Source organism: Benincasa hispida, chromosome 10 (assembly GCF_027475165.1).
Source record: "Benincasa hispida cultivar pf3 chromosome 10, pf3_genome.v1.1, whole genome shotgun sequence".
In the NCBI taxonomy this organism is placed as follows: Eukaryota; Viridiplantae; Streptophyta; class Magnoliopsida; order Cucurbitales; family Cucurbitaceae; genus Benincasa; species Benincasa hispida.
The window spans coordinates 44,237,236-44,252,344 of record NC_143487.1 but is presented as its reverse complement, the minus strand read 5'-3'; the positions used below and the strand labels follow the sequence as shown (position 1 = coordinate 44,252,344).

Genomic DNA, 15,109 nt, shown 5'->3' with positions numbered 1-15,109 from the left:
ACAAATTTGGATGTGACAGACTTCTTTGAATCTCCCGAAGAGAAGATTGACACAATTGATGGAACTTCAAATATTTTATTTGACTTCGATAATATCTATACTTAATGTTATTGTTTTCTTTTATCTACATATTTTTTTTTAGTAACTTTTGTATATTTTAAGTGTTGTTTTTCTTATTGTAAATATTTTCTTTTAAGAAAACTCAGATAGTTCTATATCAAAGTATGAAGCTTGTTGGGTGGCTAAAGGTTTTCATCAAGAGGCTATAATTTGGATTACACTTAAACGTTTAGTTTGTTGTTAAGCCTATTACCATTTACATTCTTTTAACTCTTAACTCTTGCATGCTTACCTTTGGACAATAAGGCAAGTCCATATGAATAATACCTCCTTACATGGTTTGCTCGTTGGTTTTATATTTTTATGGAGTAACCAACAGAGTTTTGATGGTTGGTTCTGTTTCTCTTGTGTGCAAACTAAATAAAGCTTTTATGGCTTAAACCAACCTCTCGCGCTTGGTATGAAAGACATTTTTTTCCCCCCAACACTTTTGGATATATTCTTTACTTCAAACATTGATTCTTCACTTGTGTTATGAATAGCAGATGATATAATCATCTTGGACAATTTTGAATAGGGAGTTTCTTAGTTGATTCACATGCTTAATTCTATATATACATTAATTGAAAGAATTAGTGGCCTTTAAGAAGGTCTTTATTTTTGTTATTCTAAGAGATGTAATACTAATGCGAGAGTTAGGCTTGGGAATTTTCTTCCCAAGCCTCTACATATGACTAGTGTTACCAACCAATATAGTTGGTTGGTTTTATTACAGGTAAAACTTGAGCAACAGGTTGTGCAACGTGTATAAACATTTTTATTAACATTGTTATATGTCTGGCAGCAGAATATCTTTTCCTTATTTGTTTGCATTGGTTTGAAGATTTTTGTGGCTTCTTTCCTTATTCTCTAGAAAATAATATTTATTCACTAAAAGATATTCTCAAAGCTAGCCTCATTTATATTGTACTTTTATTCAATTTTAGGGTTAGCCGCCTTATTAAAAAGGTGTGTATTGAGAGTTTTGAGCTTAGGGTTTGTCTAAGCCTTAACCTTCATGTATTGTTATTGAAAATCATGGTAGTTTTCGTTGAGTTTTTGGTTCATTTGTCATTGTAGAACTTGGGAGGAAATTGATTTGATATTGTATTTAAGGGAAGCTTAAGTAAATTAAAGATAATAAAAACTTATATTTAGGAAGAGCTTAAATTTGATGATTGTGAGGGGATCTCACATTGTTGGGGATGATGCCCTAAAATCTCGTGTCCTGTAGTTTGTAAATACAGTTTGTACGAACGCTTGTGATGTATAATATATGATATTTTCTTCACTACTTGACTTTGCACATTGGATGTTTTATTTGCTTTACCACAAACCAATAAACTAAAATCCCTAGTTGTCATTATGTAACTTAAGCATGTATGCGGTGACATACAAGTGGATCATGTCTTAAGTGACAACCAAAATGGTCTGTAGTATATGGATATAGGAGAGAAACCTTATCCTGGTAACGCTACAGATGCGGCCCGCTTTGTGGAATAGTTACAATTTTTGTGACTTCTACAGATGGTCTGATCCTGATCATTCGTTTGGGGACATGCGAGAGGGGGCGTGCTATACAAAAAGTTTGTATAAGACCTGACTACGAAGTGTTAACATCTCGTTATATAACGCCGTTCATGACAGAGACTTCACTTCACTAGGATAACTATAGGTAACTGATCTCAATCCTGAGTGCGTTGGGAACTCCTGCCATTGAGGGCGGTCCTTTGATTTGCATGGGTGTGAGTGACCAGGTCGCTGACTTAAACCTACCACTTTGGGGATTCGTCTGATTTAAGAGCTGGGAACTCAGCTACACAAGATGGAATTCACTCATTCCCCGAAGTAGGGGTAAGTAGATAGATTGCTCCCTTAAGGGCTGATCACAGGGCTTGAACGATGTGGCGCCACACACCTTCTCATGGCCAGAGAGGTGTCCACACATAGTAGGACTATGTCGTATTGTTCATTAGAGAGATCAGTGGTACTTAATGAGTTAGATGTAACTACAGGAACAAAATGATAAATTAGCCTAGCTGTACTTACGAGCATTTGTGAAAGATTATCGTACTGTTGATTGGTTATATTCTATGGACACAGAAATATATCTGTGCAGCTGTCGGTCTTTAGTGGAATGCTTGATAGTTAACGAATGATAGATCTTGTGGCTAAAGAGTTTAGTTAGCTATTCACGTACCATTGGAGCTTCAAGCCATAGGTTCATAAGGTCCCCTTGGTAGCTTGGATTCAAATTGAGAATCAGTTTTTGGGTTAGTTTAAAATGTTCAAATTGACTAGAGGGAGTTCGATTATATATGATATGATTGAACTAGTTAATTATATATGATATAATTCACTTTTTGTATGAGTTACATTAATTTGGAGGAAAATGGATATACATATGATTTATATCTAGTAGAGGAGAAAATACTATGGTTGATATATGATATTAAACTATAGGTTAATGAATATAATATGATTATATTTATTATTTATTAATTTGGCAATTATGATAATTGTCCGCCGTTTTCTCCGTAACTATGCGTTAGTGGGAAGTTCCATTTGGTTTTCGTAACTGAAGAATAAAATGAAAATTATTTTCATTTTGCAAAGATCATGCTTAATTGCTCACGGTGTGTTTGCTACCCATCTCTTAGTAAATCAGAGATTATACAATAGCTTCCTACTAAATGATCGCTTACCTTTTCCTAAACGATCACTTAGTGCCGAGCTTTTACTAAACAATCGTATAGACTATCACTTATCTTTTCTTACACGATCATATACTTCACCTAAACGATCAAGCACTTTGTCTATATGATAGACTCGCCTTTCTCCCACTTGCTTGATCGTTGTATATGATCTCTTTTCCTCCTCACCTCTACCAAATCCGAATAGAGCCCGCTCTTTGAATTCTCACTCCGAGAATACTAAGGGTTCCAAGTGGTGGTGTCGTCCTCATTCTTTGTTTGTTCGTGTGGTGGCCGTTCATGGTAGACGACCAGTCTTTTGGTGAATGATAGCCTTCCATTCGTGGAGAGAGCAAGATTTTTGCTGTGAAGAGAGTCTTCAACTGGTAAGTTTTCTTGTTCTCTTGTTGGTTGATCTTTAAGCATGCCGGTAATTTAGAGTTTGATGCATATCTGTATGTTTGAATGTAAATGTGGTAATTATGTCATAATGATTTTTGAAAGATCCGCTTCCGCTCAGAGGTACTCTTGTATAAGAGTTCCTTCAATTGGTATCAGAGCCAGGTTTCTGATATTTCAAATTCATTGATACAAAGAATTGCATTTATATTCTTGGTGGGTAATTGCATGTCTACTGTCTGTTTTAAGCGTTAATTTGTCTGTGGATGTATGGATTAATGGAGTTTCTGGGATGAAGCCTCGATTTGTTTAAATTATTTTACATTTCAAGTTAATTATAAAGGCCCCTGCATTTTTGGGCATTATTAACTTCTGTCGAGTCTGTATTCAAAGTTGATTGAGTCTGTGAGTCATTTGTGAAGAAGCTTCGTAGCAAGGGTTGCTGTTCTTCGAGGATGAAGACGACCAAGCGTTGGTCGGGTCGTGTAGACGAATAGACAATCGTTGAGTATCGAATACTCAGGAGCTATTTTATGCATGCACATTAGACAATCATATAGCTCAGCAAACTTCATCGCTTAGTTACTGACTATACGATCGTAGAGTAAATCATTTACCTATTACGTGTTAAGTGATCGTCTAGACGATCGGGCTTCTCAACTTTGTTGTCATCTAAGCGATTGTTTAGCATCCGTGTGTTGTCGTCTTATGCGCTACATAATTGTTTTCCTTGAGGCGTTTACTAAATGATGGTAGCTTCGCCCGAAAGTTCACGACTCGGTTCGCCTGTGAACCGGTTTGCTCGATGGGAAAATGTAATAGATAGAATTTTTCATTCCGTTTTTAGAGGTGGTTCATCCCGGTCCATTTTATCTGTGTTAATATACATATGATGTATGTTTTATTTATATATCATATGGTATGCCATATAAAAAAATCCCACCTTAGGTTATGTATTGGTCATGCATTATCTCTTTATTATAAATGTTATGATTTAGAGAAGCATGATTTAAATTACATAAGAGCATGCTTATGCATCATATAATATAAGAGTTATATTTATGCATGCATAAAACATTGACATGCATCATCTTGATATTATAATTGTTATAGTATAAGGGTGTATGAAAAGCATGTGTGCTTGGCTGTTACTTGTATATAAAAGTTATGTATAGTAATGACCGGACATTGCATGAAGTATGACACATAGGCTAAATTTATAAGCGTTATAAATACCTTGTTGTGTGGCATTATATGTTTTAGTTGTTTCTTTTATAATGGTTATAAAAAGAAATTAGAACTAAAATCAATAAGAAAGACATGCATGCCAACTTAGGTTTAATTCATGGTTTTAAAATGTTTAAAACTTGGATGAGATAGACCTAAGATCACGGTTCTAATATGATTAGCAACCTTAGGCTTTAATCTTTTAATCAGTTTAATAGGATTAAATTGACTAATAAAAGGTTAAAGTGTAGCAAATCTATCTATAAGGAATCTTTTGTCTAAGGCGGGTTCTTATTAGGCTGGGGTATTTAAGGTGATAGAAACGGAACACCCCTACCTGGGAACCTACCTGGAAAGGTGAATTAGATAGATTTGATGCATGCGTGCAAGCTTAAGGACAACCCATTAAAGAGTTTAATGTGACTACTTGAACTTGTTTTATTTCAAAGACAAAAGTTGTTTTTAAGCGGACTTAATAAATGACTTAGACTAAAATCAGTAGCCGGATTGTCTAGGTTGATTAACCCCTAGGTAGAACATTCAGTGCGAGGTACTTGGGGCATTTAATGCTTCATTTAAACCTTTTCCTTTAAAATATAAAGATGTTTAAAACTGTTGTAACTCAATCTAAATGTCAATGAATTTCTCCAAAAGAAAATGCCCAACTTTAGCACCTTCGATTTGAGCACATCAATCTTAATAGGATTGAGAGATTGATAAAGAATGGCCTTGTAAGTGAGTTAGAAGAAAATTATTTACCAATGTACGAATCTTGCCTTGAGGGTAAATTGACCAAACGACCTTTTACTGGAAAAGATTATCGAGCCAAAGAGCCTCTTGTGTTAGTACATTCTGACCTCTGTGTCTATAAATGTGCGGGCCCGAGGAGGCTATGAGTATTTTATTTGTTTTACTGATGATTACTCTAGGTATGGGTATGTTTATCTAATGCAACAGAAGTCTGAATCCTTTGAAAAGTTCAAAGAGTTCAAGGTTGAAGTTGAAAATGCATTGGATAGACGGATTAAAACACTTTGATCAGATTGAGGTGGAGAGTTTTTGGATTCAGGATTCCAGGACTATTTGATAGAACATGGAATCGTTTCCCAACTCTCAGCGTTGGGTACACCTCAACAAAATGGTGTATCAGAGAGGAGAAATAGAACCTTGTTGGACATGGTTCGTTTGATGATGAGTTACGTTTCCTTATTGGACTCGTCTTGGGGTTTTGCAGTGGAGACTGCAGTATACATACTCAACTGTGTTTCTTTCCAAGAGTGTTGCGAGAACACCTCTGGAGTTGTTGAATGGGCGTAAAGCGAGTTTATGTCACTTTCGCTTATGGGGTTGCCCAACACATGTGCTTGAGGCCAATCCCAAGAAGTTGGAACCACGGTCGAGATTGTGCCTCTTTGTACGCTACCCCAAAGGGACATGAGGAGGTTATTTTTATGATTCGTCAGAAAATAGGGTGTTTGTATCGACGAACGCTACTTTCCTGGAGGAGGATCATATTAGGGAGCACAGTCCACATAGTAAAGTCGTGATACATGAGCTTTTCAACGAAACTACTGAAACTTCAACAAGAGTTATTGAAAAGCCTGCTTCATCAACAAGGGTTGTTGATGATAATTCATCTAGTAAGTCAATTCCACCTCAAGAGTTGAGTAAACCTGACGCAGTGGAAGGGTTGTGAACCCGCCCATTCGCTATCTGGTTTTCACGAAAATCCTGGCTGTGGTAGCCGATGGCGACGTTGAGGATTTGTTGTCTTATCAGAAGGCAATGGAGGATGTACACCGAGATGAATGAGTCAAAGCCATGGATCTCGAGATGGAGTCGATGTACTTCAACTCAATATGGGATCTTGTAGATCAGCCTGATGAGGTAAGACCTATAGGTTGTAAATGGATCTACAAGTACAAATGGGGTGCTGATGGAAAGGTGCAAACCTTCAAGGCTCGACTTGTGGTAAAGGGTTATACCTAGGTGGAGGGAGTCAACTATGAGGAGACCTTCTCGCCTGTTGCCATGTTAAAGTCGACTCACATCCTCCTGTCCATTGCTGGTTTTTATGATTATGAGATCTACCAAATGGATGTCAAGATGGCCTTTCTGAATGGCAATCTTGAGGAGACCATTTACATGGTGCAGCCTGAGAGATTCATTAACCAAGGTCAAGAGCAAAAAGTTTGCAAACTGAATCGATCCATTTTTAGGCTGAAATAGGCGGCTTGATCTTGGATCATTCGGTTTGATACTGCGATCAAACCATATGGCTTTAACCAAAACGTTGATGAACCTTATGTCTACAAGAAGATCATCAACGGTTCAATAGTTTTCTTAGTGTTGTATGTAGATGATATCCTCCTCATTGGGAATGATGTAGGTCTACTGACTGCAGTTAGGAACTGGCTAGCGACCCAATTCCAAATGAAAGATTTGGGAAAGGCTCAGTTTGTTCTGGGAATACAGATCTTTTAGGAACGTAAGAACAAAGTGCCATCACTGTCTCAGGCATCGTACATTGATAAGATGTTGCTCAAGTACTCGAAACAAGACTCCAAAAGGGGCTTACTACCATTCAGGCATGGAGTCACTTTGTCTAAGGACATGTGTCCTAAGACGCCTCAAGAGGTTGAGGAGATGAGATGGGTCCCATATGCATCTTCCATTGGCAATCTGATATATGTAATGCTCTGTATTAGGCCACACATCTTCTACGTTGTGGGAATAATCAGTAGGTATCAGTTTAACCCAGGCTAGGGTCCCTGGACCGCAGTTAGGAACATCCTCAAGTATCTTTAGAGAATGAGGAACTACATGCTCATGTATGGATCTAGGGATTTGATCCTTACTAGATACACGGATTCTGACTTTTAGACTGATAAGGACTCTCGAAAATCCACTTCAGGGTCAATTTTTACTCTTAACGGAGGAGTTGTAGTATGGCGAAGCACTAAGCAGGGGTACATCGCTGACTCCACGATGGAGGCCAAGTACGTAGCGACTTGTGAAGCTACTAAGAAGGCCGTTTGGCTCAGAAAGTTCTTGACAGAGCTGAAAGTTGTTCCAGATATGTCTAGGCCCATCACTCTCTATTGTGACTATAGTGGTGCTGTGGCGAACTCCAAAGAGCCCAGTAGTCACAAGCGCGACAAACACATAGAGCGGAAGTATCACCTGATCCATGAGATAGTGCATCAAGGGGATGTGATCGTCACGAAGATCACTTTGGAGCACAACGTTGCTAACCCGTTTAGGAAGGCTCTTACGGCTACAATGTTTGAGGGTCACCTTCAGAGCATGGGTCTACAGGACCGCCGGCGGTTTGACTAGGACAAGTGAGAGATTTTATTATACTGGGCCTTAGTGCCCTAGTTTATTATTTTATGCTAGTTTTATTTATATGCCACTCACTTTAGGAGAAGTGAGAGATTGTTGGGGATGATGCCCTAAAGTCTCATGTCCTGTAGTTTGTAAACACAGTTTGTACGAATGCTGGTGATATATAATATATGATATTTTTTTCACTACTTGACTTTGCACATTGGATGTTTTATTTACTTTATCATAACCCAATAAACTAAAATCCTTAGTTGTCATTATGTAACTTAAGCATGTATGTGGTGACATACAAGTGGATCATATCTTAAGTGACAACCAAAATGGTCTGTAGTATATGGATATAGGAAGGAAACCTTATCTTGGTAACGCTATGGATGCGGTCCCCTTTGTGGAATAGTTACAAGTGTTGTGACTTTCTATAGATGGTCTGATCCTAATCATTCGTGTGGGGACATGCAAGCGGGGCGTCTTATACAAAGAGTTTGTATAAGACCTGAACACGAAGTGTTAACGTCTCATTATATAATGTCGTTCATGACAGAGACTTCACTTCACTATGATGACCATAGGTAACATGACCTCAATCCTGAGAGCGTTGGGAACTCTTACCATTGAGGGCGGTCTTTTGATTTGCATGGTGTGAGTGATCAGGTTGCAGACTCAAACCTACCACTTGGGGATTCGTCTGATTTGGGAGTTGGGAACTTAGCTACATAAGATGGAATTCACTCCTTCCCGAAGCAGGGGTAAGTAGATAGATTTCTCCCTTAAGGGATGATCCCAGGGCTTGAACGATGTGACCCCATACATCTTCTCATAGCTGGAGAGGTGTCCACACATAGTAGGACTATGTTGTATTGTTCTTTAGAGGGATCAGTGGTATTTAAGAAGTTAGATGTAACTACAGGGGTAAAACGATAAATTGGCCGAGTTGTACTTACGAGCATCTGTGAAGGGTTATCATACTGTTGATTGTTTATATCCAATGGACACAGAAATATATTTGTGGTAAGTAGAGTGCAATTATCGTTCTTTAGTGGAATGCCTGGGAGTTAACCGATGGTAGATCTCGTGGGTAAAGAGTTTAATCAGCTATTCACGTACCATTGGAGCTTCAAGCCATAGGTCCATAAGGTCCCCTTGGTAGCTTAGATTCAAGTTGAGAATTAGTTTTTAGGTCAGTTTGAAATGTTTAAATTGACTATAGGGAGTTTGATTATATATGATATGATTGAATTAGTTAATTATATATGATATAATTGACTTTATGTATGACTTTATGTATGAGATACATTAATTTGAAGGAAAATGGATATAAATATGATTTATATCTAGTGGAGGAGAAAACACTATGGTTGATATATGATATTAAACTATAGGTTAATGAATATAATATGATTATATTTATTATTTATTAATTTGGTAATTATGGGATAATAGGCCGCCGTTTTCTCCGTAACTGTGCATTAGTGGGAAGTTTCATTCGATTTTTGTAACTGAAGAATAAAATAAAAATTGTTTTCATTTTGCAAAGATCACGGTTAATTTCTCACAGTGTGTTTGCTGCCTATCGCTTAGTAAATCAGAGATTATACGATAGCTTGAGTTTACTAGATGATCGCTTACACGCGTGCACTTCCTACTAAGTGATCGCTTACCTTTTCCTAAACGATCGCTTAGTGCCGAGCTTTTACTAAATGATCGTATAGATGATCACTTACCTTTTCTTACACGATCATATACTTCACCTAAACGATCAACCACATTGTCTATACGATAGACTCGCCTTTCTCCCACTTGCTTGATCGTTATATACGATCTCTTTTCCTCTTCACCTCTACCAAATCCGAACAGAGCCTACTCTTTGGATTCTCACTTTGAGAATACTAAGTGTTCCAATTGGTGGTATCGTCCCCATTCTTCATCTGTTTGTGTGGTGGCAGTTCGTGGTAACGATCGGTGTTTTGGTGAATGATAGCCTTCCGTTCATGGAGAGAGTGAGATTTTTGCTGTGAAAAGAGTATTCAACAGGTAAGTTTTCTTGTTCTCCTGTTGGTTTATCTTTAACCATGCCGGTAATTTATAGTTTGATGCATATTTGTATGTTTGAATGTAAATGTAGTAATTATGTCACAATACTTTTTGGAAAGATCCGCGTACTCTCATATAAGAGTTCCTTCATCTTAGGGGAAGCCTAAGTATGTTGTATTGAAAGGATCTTATACAAAGTTTGGAGAAGCTAGCTTCTTTGTGAAAGTGAGGAGAGCTCACACTTAGGGGGAGCCTAGGTTGAAACTGAAAAGATAGCTATATGTGGGCCACTAAAGAGAAAGTCTATCAAATAAATTTTTTTGTTGTAATTGCTAAACTCTTTATATAGTGAAGTTTCGTTCCACCGTGTACATAAACCCCCAGATGTAGGTGAATTTGCACTGAACTGGGTTATCAGTCTCTGTGTTTTTGTATTTCTATTTGCTTTCATGTTTCCCACTTGTCATACATATTGTCTATAACATCATGCTTGACATTGTATCCTGTGTTAGATCCACCCTATTTTTTTTTCATTTGGTATCAGAGTAGGTTGATTGCTATTCATTGAGTATTCAATGGAGTCGATCAGGGAAGGTGGATCAACTACTCATCCTCTTGTGTTTGATGGAACTAACTACTCCTATTTGAAAGCCAGAATGACAACTTTTCTTAAGTTCATTGACAGTAAGACTTGGAAGGCAGTTATCTCTAGATGGACACATCTCCAAGTTATTGACAAAGATGGCAAGATCTCTCTCAAACCCGAGAAAGACTGGACTGGAGTTAAGGATGAGGCTTCCCTTGGAGTTGACAAGAGAATTTTTTGATTTATCAATACTTGTGTTTCTGCTAAGGAAGTGTGGGAGATCCTTGTCGTGGCGCATGAAGGCACCTCTAAAGTGAAGTATTGCTGAGTTCAATGCTCGTACTGTGGATATTGCAAATGAATCCTTTGCTCTTGATGAAAAAATGTCTGAAGAAAAACTTGTTCAAAAGATTCTATGTTCACTACAAAAAAGATTTGATATGAAAGTTACAACTATCGAAGAGGCCCATGATATTACTACTATGAAGGTGGATAATTTTTTTGGATCTTTGCAAACTTTTGAATTGACCTTTGATAAAAAATGTGATAAGAAAGGTAAAAACAAAGATAACCTTTGATAAAAAAATGTGACATGTCTTTGCAGTTTGTTTCTAATGAAGATCAAACTCGAAATAAAGACAAAGATACGAAAGAAAATCTTGTTGATACTCTGTCCTTGTTAACTAAACAATTCAACAAATTTATAAAACACTTAGACAGAGGGTCCGAAAACTTTCATACTTCACATGTCAAAGACAATAGTAGTAACAACAACTATATTATGCATAAAAATTTTAAACCTTCTAGAAGAAAAAGTGAAAATGAATGTGATTGTTGTTCATTGAGTATTCAATGGGTTTGGCCACTTCCAAATTGAGTTCCTAAATTATCTAGAGTAAAATATATTCAGTCACTTTATCAGATGATGAGTCTGGTTTAAGTAGTGAATCTAATGAGGAAATTCGTTCCTTGACTGTTTGTGTTGCATCTAACAATACTGAAGAGCCTGAGGTGTCTAATAAAATTGAGTAAAGACTCAAGGGTAACTAATCGTACTTCAATCCAGATTGATAATTTATCACTAGAAGAAGCCTATGGAAACTGGGAGAAGACTTACTAGTTTTGGAGTTGCAGAAGGAATAAAAAAATCAATTGAAGATAATCATCGTCTGTTAAACACCATTTCTGAGTTGAAGAAAGCGTTGAGGAAATCAAAAGTTGAACTTGAATTGATGTCAAAGTCTGTTCGCATGCTTAATTTAAGCATAGATGAACTTAACGAGATCCTATCCTCTAGTAAAAAATCATCTAATAAGCGTGACATTGTATTCAATCCGTGTAGAAAATAACTTTACAAAAGTGAATCATCATCTCTGAATCACTTTGTTCCAGTCCAGGATTCACCAATGTTGACTTCTATGTCCAAGACAAGAAGAATGTCTCATGCTCATGTAATTCATAATGAGATGACGAAGTGGCTTTTTCATTATTATGGAAAAGAAGGACACATTAAATCCTATTGTTTTCACTTGTATGGAAGAATCTACCATTCATCATTCTGGAATTATTCAAGAAGAATATGGCTCGTTACAAACTCTAACAAGTATTTATCTAGAAACAAAATGGAATGAAGGGTTAAGAAAGCGAGTCACCAGTCTGAGACAAGATGTCAAGTGGCTCTTACTGTTGGGGTTGATGCCCTAACTCTCATGAGTTCTATAGTTTATAATTGTATTGCACAAACAGTTTATTTATTTAATCAAATCTAAGATATTTTATTTGTTATTTAGTAGCATTAACCCACAAAACCAATAAACAAACATCCAAGGTTATCTTCTGTAGCTTAAACATGTATGTAAAGACATATAGGTAGATTGTGTTTAAGTGATAACCTGAACACGCTTTATAGTAGATGGATAAGGCTGGGTACCTTATCCTGGTGACACTACGAATACAACCCACTTTATAGATGTTATAATTGTTGTAAAGTTCTACAAATGATCTGATCCTGATCATTCATGTAGAGACATGTAAGCGGGGGGTGTTCTATACAATAGGGTTTGTATAAGACTGGGCCACGAAATGAACAGTCTCATTATATAACACCGTTAATAGTAGAAATGAACAGTCTCATTATATAATACCGTTAATAGTAGAGACTTACATTTTACCAGGATGACCATAGCTAACATGACCTAAATTTTGAGTGAGTTGTGAACTTCTACATATGAAGGCGGTCCTTTGATCTGCATGGGTGAGAGTGGTCATTTTGTCGACTCAATATGCCTACCATTTTGGGGATTCGTCTGATTGAGGAGTTGGGAACACAGTTACACGAGATGGAATTCACTCATTCCCTACTGTCAGGGTAAGTAGATAAATTTCTCCCTTAAGGGCTGATTCCAGATCTTGAACAATGTAGCGCCACACCCTCTCTTGGCTCAAGAGGGGTTTGGTCATAGTTGGACTATGACTTATTGTTCATTAGAGGGATCGATGATACTTAAGAAGTTAGATGTAACTACAGGGGCAAAAAGGTAATTTTGGCTCAATTGTCCCTACGAACAATTTGTGAAGGGTCGTCGTACTATTGATTGGTTATATCCAATGGACACAAAAATATCTGTAGTGCGAAGAGTGCAGCTGTCGTTCTTTAGTGGAGTGACCGACAGTTAATGAATGTTGGGTAATTTAATTAAAGAAGTTTAATTAATTATCCCAGTACCATTGAAACTTCAATCTATAGGTCCATAAGGTCTCATCTGTAGCTCAACTAGGATTATTGAGAATCAAGTTAATTTTGGATTAATTGGAATTGTTCAAATTAATTGAGGGAATTAATTATATATGATAATAATTAATTTAAATTAATTATATGTGATATAATTAACATAAAGTATTTGTTATATTATAATATAAAATTTATTTGAAAGGAAATAAATGAATTGGATTCATATAATTAAATTTAATATGAATTTGATTCACATTAAATACCATAAGAAATTGAGAGATTTTCAAACCATAGGTTATATTATATTTGATGTAATATAAACTATAGGTTATATCTTATATTAGATATAACATATAGTTTGATATATGTTATATATAGTAAAGTAGTTATCATATATATATATATATATATATTAATCAATTTAATTAGTTTTTTAAATTTGATTTTTAAAAACTAATTAAGGAGGGAGTTATTCTAACTTCATCCCCCTAATATCTCTCAAATGAAAATCATGGGTGGTTTTTTGGATGAACTACTTCTTCCTCATTTTGTACGCAGAATAGTCTATGAGTGACACAAATCATTTTGCTCTGACAAAAATTCATCTCATCTCTAACTCTCTCATTGAAAAATTAAGAGAAGCCCACAACTCTCTCTTCGATTCTCAATCTTAAAGAGAATATGGAGGTTTCTTTTGTGGTGGTGCCCAATGACGGTGAAATTTTTGTGAATTGGTGTTGATCCAAGAAGAGATCGTGACCGTTTGGAGAGGATTTTGTGAAGTTTTTTGGACTTCAAGGGTTAGTATTTTTCTTAAACTTTTTCTCCTATTCTCTACGGTTTGAAGCATGCTATAAATTTTCTTTGTAGAATGCATATTTAGGTTACTGAATTTTATGATTTTGTGTAAATTAAAATTGGAAAATAATCTCGCTTCCGTCTAGGGTGTTCATAAACCTTCACTCAGTTCCTTACGATCATCTATCAAAGAAGATTGGTACTTTGACAGTGACTGCTCAATGCATATGATAGGAGAGAAAATTTCCTAACCAATCTAAAGTCATGTGGTCTTGAACATGTTATTTATGGTGATGGTGCTAAAGGAAGAATTATTGCCAAAGGAAAATTTCAATATTCTAGACTTCCCTTTCTCAATGATGCTATCCTTGCGGAAGGCTTAATAGTAAATCTCATTAACATAAGTCAGTTATGTGATTAGAGCTTCAATGTTAATTTCTCAAAAGACAGATGTCTAGTGACTAATAGTGATAATTCTCTTATCATGACAGGTATGCGATCTTCTAATGATTGTTACTTGTGGACTCCTAATATTGTTCATCATGTTTGTAACATTTCTAGGCACAATGAAGTTGTGCTCTCTCCCTATAAAAGCAGAATAGTCGAGTACAAGAATAGTATTTTTCAAGAGATGACTGTTGATATGATGCAACTTCAAATTTTGCAGAATGAGCCTAAAATGATTATGAATAGAGAACTTACTTACTCTCTGGGATATAACAATAAACATATAAAATTTGCGGTAGTAGTTCAATTTAAATCCCTCAGGCATTTTTAGATCATGCAAAATTTTTTATAGCAACTAAAGATATTTGATCAAGGAAAATCAAAGTGGGTTGAGTTAACTTCTATAAGTAGGAAAATGTTGATTATGATAACTAAAGAAACTAAAGTTGTGAGCGGTGACCAAAATTTTGGTGATGCTAAAAGTATTGTGATAGAGTCTGTGAATTATATTGTTGTCTCTATTAAGATCGTTGATGATTTTAACCATGATGTTAATCATGCTGAGTTGTTTGATGTTTTGATTGTTGCTTCTGCTAAAACATTGATTGATCATACTGTGGCTGTTAAGATATTTGTTTAGGCTCATGTGTTGTGTGATGACGTTATTAATATTGTTCTTGTTGAATCTTTGGGTAAAGTCTTTTTATCTCCTGGTACTGCTATACAATCTATTATTCCAACTAGAAGCGT

General features: G+C 36.2%; 1 protein-coding gene across 2 annotated transcripts in view; it reads right to left on the bottom strand.

The window, feature by feature from the left end:
* LOC120087936 (MLO-like protein 13) overlaps positions 1–15,109 on the bottom strand; it is a 35,831-nt gene that overhangs the window by 13,414 nt on the left and 7,308 nt on the right. The window lies entirely within an intron of this gene.